The following is an 8,953-nucleotide window of genomic DNA, read 5'->3' as shown; positions in this document are numbered from 1 at the left end:
CTCTGCGAAAAAAATCATTATGGCCAATATGTCCTGACCAATGAAATGTAATTTCTGCCATAAATGACTGCTTTACTGATGAGCTGAATTTCACACCTCTCAGAATGCACTCTGTGCACTTTTAAAATAGCCATATATCTACCGTAGGTTTTTTCCTCTGCCAAAAATTGATTATGGCCTTTTTTCTCTGACCATTGAAATGTAATTTCAGCCTAAAGTGCTCTGCTTCAGTCTGGGAAATTATATTTTACTGAATTTACTGAACACTGCCCATTCCACACTAAACAAAATGCATAAAATGAAAAATACTGCACTGCATGTGAAGTTGTCCTGAGTGCAGTCCTGTGTTTGACAGATCATGTGAAAATAATCAGCAGAGACAGGACTTGTTGAGGGTGGACTAGATAAATGAAAATATGAAATGTTGCTCCTCCCCATTCCTAACCGATGCAGTGATGTTGCCTCAGATAGCAGCTTAGAAGAAATAAGATTGGTTTGTTCACTTTTATACAAATAAACTACCAGTTACACAGAACAGAACATTCAGGTTTAACAACTCACTTCCCAGAATACTATGAGAAAAAGATCCAGAATGGTAAAGGATAACAGCCAAATCACAGTGATAGGTGATTCTGAAGTGACCTGTGCCCTTTGACCTAATTCACTTTCAAACGTTTATGCAGTGTGCATAAAGTTGCAAACTGATCCTTTTGACAACGCCAAAACACGAAGCACAAGAGTTTTATATCTTGGAAGGTGCTAGATAAATAAAGTTTTACTCTCAGTCTGTAATAGTTCAGTTTTTTTAAAGAAAACAATGGGAAGAAGTCTATAAAGACTCAATGCTCATCGGCAAAAAATATCTTAGATGAAGGACATCTACAATTAAGTTTTCTCCAAAGGACTGAACTAAAATGAGCACCAAGACCCCCTGGAATGATCCCTGAATTCAAATCCAAATCCAGGATTAAGAGGTTCAGTGAAGGTGGTGCTGAAGGTGTGGAGGTGGATCAGTGTGTCTGAGGAGACTCTGTAAAAGGACAGGGTCCCAGCATGATAGTCCACATAGACTGCTACTCTGCTGGAGGAGGAGGGGGAGGAGGAAGAGGAGGAGGAGGAGGAAGGAATATAAGCTGTACGATTATGCCAAACGGTGTAACCATCATCTGAGCAGATTAGACACCAGGAGCGATCATTAAATCCAAACCAGGAGTCGTCACTGTGTCCCTTTCTTTTGATTCCTCTGTAACTCACTGATACGTCAACCCTCCCACTCCACTCCACCTCCCATTAGTCTTTTAGCATGAATACAAGGAGATTACACTGTTGTTAATGATACGACTAATAGATGTTTCAACACTTTTAAGTACATCCGAAACTGAAAGTAGAACGACTCGTTGAGTCTTAATTACTGTTCACATTAAACTTATATGGACACCCATGAAGAACAAAAGACTTTTTGGATAGATGTTTTGATAATTTAGTTTTCTTGGTGAACATTAATGAACAAACTTCATGATGAAGACCAATGAACAGAGGAGACGGGGTCAGTGATAAAGTTAGAACTTATAATTGTCCTTGCAGTTTAGAATTAAGGTGTTGTTGTAGTTGTTGATTAAATGGTGCTGGTGTCTCACATAACATCCATTAAAACGTAGTTATAACCTGACAAAATGTGAAAAGGTTCAAGGAATTTTCCAAGCTGCTTTAAATTACTTCAGTGTGAAAGAGACTGGTTCTTTTTGGAGTGAACCGGATGCTTTATTAAGTCAAAGACAATCCATGTAATTAATGACACCAGTAATCAGTAATGCTGATCATTGTTGTACCCAGTATCTAACAATAAGCCACTGTGTTGCTGCAGCAGAGGTTTCCCTACTTGAGAGTCTCCAGCTTCCAGTCTGCATTCATATCTCCAGCTGCCAGAAGCTGAACTCCTGCCTCTCCTGGATGATTGTAACTCAGGTCCAGCTCTCTCAGGTGACCATGATTCAAGGTCAGAGCTGAGACCAGAGCAGCAAAGCCTTCCTCTGTGATCAGACAGCCAGAAAGCCTGCAGACACAAAAAACATAGAAATCTATCCAAAGCAATGCAGAAGTATTAATTAATAATGTCCTATAAAACCTGCCTGCTTGTTTTTCCCCTAATATCTTTATTGGAATTTTCTGTTATTTAATTTAAAACAAACATTGTGGCTGCTTGTTTATAATCAACAACTTGCAGAGTGTTTTGAAGTTTTCTCATGATTTAGAGGCAGTGGAGAGGAAATGGTAGGGATTTGGAAAGATATATTATCATATAATAGCAACTTTATAGCAAGCCATTTGTCTTTTCAACATCGCCAATATCAAGTGGTCTTTTTGCCAGAAACAAATTCTTAGCTTTAAGCAGTTCATGAAATATGTTTTGTGCCTGAATGATAATATTTTTATTAGCCCTACCCCATCTGTAAGTGAATGTGAATTTATGAAAATAAAGCATTTTTATTTAATATATGTGTGTAGCACTTTCAATATCCACAGCTAGATTTAGCGCTCGGGGTTCTATTTATTTTAATTTGCACCCCAAGAATATTGGTTTCATTTTACTTACCCAACACCCATTTGTTGATTTTATAACCATCTGCCCATGGTTGACTTAATAATAACTGACCCAACTTACTAGGACTTTGTAAAATTAAAGTGTTTATTTGCAAAGCTGCAAAATTAAAGTTGACCAAATATGAAATCTCAGAAATAAACCGTCCAACTAAATATTGCTGGAAACAGACTATATGTCTGGCAGAATAATTAAAAATAAAACGCAGGTAAACAAAACAGGGTCTGACAAATACCCTTTTCAGAAATAGGGACACTCCTTATTTCTTATATGAACCTGTAAAACATTTTACAAGTTATTTGAACTACGATAATATGTTCAACTAGGCATTGGCTGGTAATGGACTAGTTTGCAGGCTCTAATAGTAGTTTAACTACATGCACATAACCTTTCTGTTTTACAGCTTTTATCCTTGATTCAGTCAGAGTGCAGGAATAGCCCCACCATGTGGCTATAATCTGAGTAAAAAAGGTCTTAAATGCCAGCTCTGTGTGTGTGTGTGTGTGTGTGTGTGTGTGTGTGTGTGTGTGTGTGTGTGTGTGTGCCCTAATCTTGTCACATTTCCCATATTGCAACTGCTGCCTCTCATCATTAGCGTTTTCTGCTTTGCATGTGTGTCGAAAAAGGCCAAAGTTTGTTTACAGAGTTTATATTTGAGGATTAATATACTTTAGGAAAAGTGTTTTTTTTTTCCTTTCTTTAATAAAAGGTTGTGACACAGGGCAGCTCCTCTGAGATAATGATCAGTCTCTCCCTGATCAGCCAAAGATAACTTTGACTCGCTTGTGTCTTCATTGCATACCTTCTCTGAGTTTATCAGTGTATCTAACTCTGACATTTCTTTTGGACCTTTCGAGCCGGACCACAGGTGTCCCTGTTCGGGGGAGCCTGCTGCCTGACTGAGGGTTAAGTCTGCATGCAGCCTCCAGAACAAAAATCCTCCACAGTGAATTCTGTGTGGGTAACCGCTCCGTGGGCCGCGGGACTCCGGACTGTGGACCAACGTGATCCCGAACAGAAGGTGTGATTGAACACACGAGGTAAAAAGTTAAACCTAGGTAAAACGCATGCAGATGGGCATGGCGTCCACGGTAAAAAGAGTGAAAAGGATAAATAAAAATCAGTTAAGGTAATCTCAGCCCCCTTAAGGAGACTCAAAAGCAGCTGACTCCTTTGAAAAATCCTCACTCTAGAAATAAGTAAACATAACCCCAGTGCAATAGTGGCTTGTTTGAAATTCTTGGATGTTTGGTTTGACAAACAATCGCCACAACAAACTCAAAAGATAAAAGCGATTATTTGTAAAGTCAGACGTATGTCAGCATCCATGTTATTAAAACCTGCAGTAAGATGTTCAGTCTGTGTTTATCTCATGAAATCAGTCTGACTCTCAGTCAGCTGACACAACTCTGTTATTTAATATGGTGAACAACCGTTTACAGAGATAATATATTTTATTACCTTGCATTGATTTTGCTTTCAAACAGTAAACATGTTGTTAGATTATTTACTGTATTTTATAAGCTGTTGTTCAGATGTTGTTCCTCTCTAAGGACCGAACATTGATTCTCTCCGAGGTGTCCTTGAAGGCAGCATTTCTCTGTTACTTTTTACCATCAATGATTTGTTGCAGCACTTTCTCATTCACAAACCTTTGGGCTGAGAAGATGGTTGGATTCACAGAACATCTGGATATGTCTGATTTATTTATTGTCTGCCAGTTTTTATCTGTGTGAAGCTTTTAGAACCCAACCAGAACTCAGTAGAACCTCTGCAGACTAACAGATCGGTTTCTACAGCAGGAAGTCATCACAGCACTGATAGAAACATGTTACCTCTCTGTGTTTCTAAATGCAGCTTCTAGGTCAGTATATTAGTGAGAACATCCTGATTTTAGATCTTCTACAACTGGTTTTCTTTTCTTCCTCAAACTGATCAGCAGACTCAGATGGATGAAGGTTTCTGATGAAGATGATCAGACTTATTTCTACAGAGGTTTCCTGGTTAGTTTCAGTATCTGGATGTTTTTGATCAGAGATGATGGACTGTGGAGAAAAATGTTCCCATCATTCATAGCAACAACTTTGCTACCAGGACAAAGAAGATAACAATAAAACTTTGCTGCTAAAGATATGAATAAGTAAAGAACCAGAACAAAACGTGATTGGTTGGTTTGGTTTAAGAGGCGGGGTCTGTTGCTCCACCCCACAAAGTAGTCTGCATGTAAATACAACTGTTAAGTGATCAAAACGTTGGAGCTATAAATCATATAGCAGGACATCAGTACGAATGTAAAAAAGACAACAACGCAGTGAACAAAACACTTTATAAAATGTTTCATCAGAAAACCAAAACAGAGAGAAAGTATAAATAAACTATAATATAATCCAAACTGAAGCTCTTAGTAAAGCTCAAACAACAAAGGAAACATTAAAGGGTATGTAGTTCCTTATTCATGCTGCAATACATTTTACCAAATGCTGAACACAACACTTCTGTAAAACCTCCTGAATATTTGAACTGCTCTGAATTATTTTCCCTCTGATGATGGCAGAAACTCAGATTTAGTTCTTTTAAATTATTATTGATGATCACCTTAGAAGTTTAGAATACTTAGAAATGTTTTATTTTATTACAAAATAATTTAAGATACATTTAAATAAAGAATTAAATTGGTGTTTTGTTTGAGGTTTAGTTAGTTACAATTGAAAGAATAAAAATCACAAATCCCTGCAGTAATTAATATTTTTAATAATGATAATGTTCTCATCTCATGAATCGTGGCAGAAAGATTTAACCTCCATAAAAAAGTTTAAAACTTTCTGCTCTGACATCAGATTAAATTTAACTTGGAGTCAGATTTAAATGTTTGCAGTTTTAGACCCGAAACCTGCTGCTGTATTTATTTATGTCCACAAGGTAGCAGTGGTGATCTTTTTTTAGGTTCTTGAAGCATTTAGTGGCAATTTTAATAGATCCATTTTATTTTTTTTTACACATATTACAATTACAAAGTAAATTTTTCATCAATGTTCCAGATATTGAAGTTATTAAGTTCAAGAGTTTCTATCTAATGAAACTAAAAGTTAGACTGTAGATATTCCCAAAGTATTTGTCTACTTTTACATGTGCATGAACTTTGATGATATCCTATTCTTAATCTATGAGGTCCAGTTTGTCAATGGATCCCCCTTTCCGGTAATAGCAATAGAAATTATAATTGTTGGTCCTTAAAGAAAGCTAGGGTCATTTTGGCTGATCCTAGCCGTCCTCTGGGAGCAGAGTTCTCACTTTTACCATCAGGACGGAGATGCCATGTTGTAAAATGAACAGACTGAAAAAGTCCTTTATCATTGCTGTTATTAGCCTGGTCAATTCCAGGTCCACATTGTAAGGACAATTTTTTTTTCCTTTTTGTGTGTGTGGTTGTTTTTTTTATGTTTTTACTGCTGTCTGCACTACTAATTGCTCCTTGGGGATAATAAAGTTTACTTGACTTGATAGAACTTAAACTATTCAGTAAACATCTTCCACAAGGTTTAGGAGTGTTTTCACAGTTAGATGAGAAAACCAGAATTGCAGCCTCCGCTCTAATTCATCCCAAAGGTTTTTCAAGAAGACTGAGGTCAGGACTCTGTGCAGGCCAGGCATGTTTCTCCACATCAAACTTTATACACCTGCAGCCAAGGAAGTGATTTTAACACCAGAATTCATTGATTTAGCAGTATGACCCAATACTTGGGTCATACTGCTCTGGAACCCATCTCCTTGAGAGGGGTTGGACTCTCTTCTACTCTGGAGTGGCCCACAGGGAGAGGCGGCGGGCTGGTGTGGGTTTGTTTGTTGCCCCCCAGCTCAGCCGTCTCGTGTTGGGGTTTACCCCAGTGGATGAGAGGGTCGTATCCCTGCGCCTTCGTGTTGGGGAGAGGTCTCTGACTATCATTTCAGCCTACGGGCCGAGTGGTAGTGCAGAGTACCCGGCCTTCTTGGCGTCCCTGTCGGGGGTGCTAGATAGTGCCCCTCCCGGGGACTCCATTATTCTGCTGGGGGACTTCAACGCCCACGTGGGGAACGACAGTGACACCTGGAGAGGCGTGATCGGGAGAAATGGCCTCCCCGATTTGAATCCGAGTGGTGTTTTGTTATTGGACTTCTGTGCTAGCCACAGATTGTCCATAACGAACACCATGTTCAAACATAAGGGTGTCCATCAGTGCACTTGGCACTAGGACACCCTAGGCAGGAGGTCGATGATTGACTTTGTTGTCGTATCATCAGACCTTCGGCCGCATGTTTTGGACACTCGGGTGAAGAGAGGGGCTGAGCTGTCCACTGATCATCACCTGGTGGTGAGTTGGATCCGCTGGAGGAGGAGAAAGCCGGACCGACTCGGCAGGCCCAAGCGCATAGTGAGGGTCTGCTGGGAACGCCTGGCGGAGCCCTCGGCCAGGGATGTATTCAACTCCCACCTCCGGGAGAGCTTTGACCAGATCCCGGGGGATGTTGGAGACATAGAGTCCGAGTGGACCCTGTTCTCCGCATCTATTGTCGATGCTGCTGCCCATAGCTGCGGCCGTAAGGTCTGCGGTGCCTGTCGTGGCGGCAAACCCAGAACCCGGTGATGGACACTGGCAGTAAGGGATGCTGTTAAGCTGAAGAAGGAGTCCTATCAGCTGTGGTTGGCTTGTGGGACTCCTGAGGCGGCTGACGGGTACCGTGAGGCCAAGCGTGCTGCGGCCCGGGCTGTGGCAGAGGCAAAAACTTGGGCCTGGGAAGAGTTCGGTGAGGCCATGGAGAAGGACTACCGGTTGGCCTCGAAGCGATTCTGGCAAACCGTCCGGCGCCTCAGGAGGGGGAAGCAGTGCTTTGCGAACACTGTTTACAGTGGGGGTGGGAGGCTGCTGACCTCGACTGGGGACATTATCGGGCGGTGCAAGGAGTACTTCGAGGATCTCCTCAATCCTGCCATCACGCATTACCTGGTGGAAACAGAGGCTGGGGCCTCAGGGTTGGACTCTTTCATCACCCAGGCTGAAGTCACCGAGGTGGTTAAAAAGCTCCGCGGTGGCAAGGCTTCGGGGGTGGATGAGATCCGCCCTGAGTACCTCAAGTCTCTGGATGTTGTGGGGCTGTCATGGTTGACACGCCTCTTCAACATTGCGTGGCGGTCGGGGACAATGCCTCTGGATTGGCAGACTGGGGTGGTGGTCCCCCTTTATAAGAAGGGGGACCGGAGGGTGGGTTCCAACTACGGGGGGATCACACTCCTCAGCCTCCCTGGTAAGGCCTACGCCAGGGTATTGGAGAGGAGAGTCCGACCGATAGTCGAACCTCGGCTTCAGGAGGAGCAGTGTGGTTTTCGTCCCAGCCGTGGAACACTGGACCAGCTCTATACCCTCTACAGGGTGCTCGAGGGTTCATGGGAGTTTGCCCAACCGGTTCACATGTGTTTTGTGGACCTGGAGAAGGCATTCGACTGTGTCCCTCGTGATGCCCTGTGGGGGGTGCTCCAGGAGCATGGAATCGGGGGCCCTTTATTAGGGGCCATCCGGTCCCTGTACGAGCGTAGCAGGAGTTTGGTCCGCATTGCCGGCACTAAGTCGGACCTGTTCCCAGTGCATGTTGGACTCCGGCAGGGCTGCCCTTTGTCACCGGTCCTGTTCATAACTTTTATGGACAGGATTTCTAGACGCAGCCAAGGGCCGGAGGGGGTCTGGTTTGGGGACCAGTGGATTTCGTCTCTTCTTTTTGCAGATGACGTGGTCCTGCTGGCCCCCTCTAGCCAAGACCTACAGCATGCGCTGTGGCGGTTTGCAGCCGAGTGTGAAGCGGCTGGGATGAGGATCAGTTCCTCCAAGTCCGAGGCCATGGTACTCGACCGGAAAAGGGTGGCTTGTCCTCTTCAGGTTGGAGGGGAGTTCCTGCCTCAAGTGGAGGAGTTTAAGTATCTCAGGGTCTTGTTCACGAGTGAGGGAAGAATGGAGCGAGAGATCAATAGATGGATCGGTGCAGCTGCCACAGTAATGGGGGCGCTGTGCTGGTCCATTGTGGTGAAGAGAGAGCTGAGCCGAAAAGCAACGCTCTCAATTTACTGGTCGATCTACGTTCCTACCCTCACCTATGGCCATGAACTTTGGGTCATGACCGAAAGAACGAGATCCCGGATACAAGCGGCTGAAATGAGCTTCCTCCGTAGGGTGGCCGGGCACTCCCTTAGAGATAGGGTGAGGAGCTCGGCCATCCGGGAGGGGCTCGGAGTAGAGCCGCTGCTCCTCCACATCGAGAGGAGCCAGTTGAGGTGGCTCGGGCATCTATACCGGATGCCTCCTGGACGCCTTCCTCTGGAGGTGTTCC

This window comes from Girardinichthys multiradiatus, chromosome 14 (assembly GCF_021462225.1).
Source record: "Girardinichthys multiradiatus isolate DD_20200921_A chromosome 14, DD_fGirMul_XY1, whole genome shotgun sequence".
Taxonomy (NCBI): Eukaryota; Metazoa; Chordata; class Actinopteri; order Cyprinodontiformes; family Goodeidae; genus Girardinichthys; species Girardinichthys multiradiatus.
Note: the sequence above shows the minus strand (reverse complement) of the source record.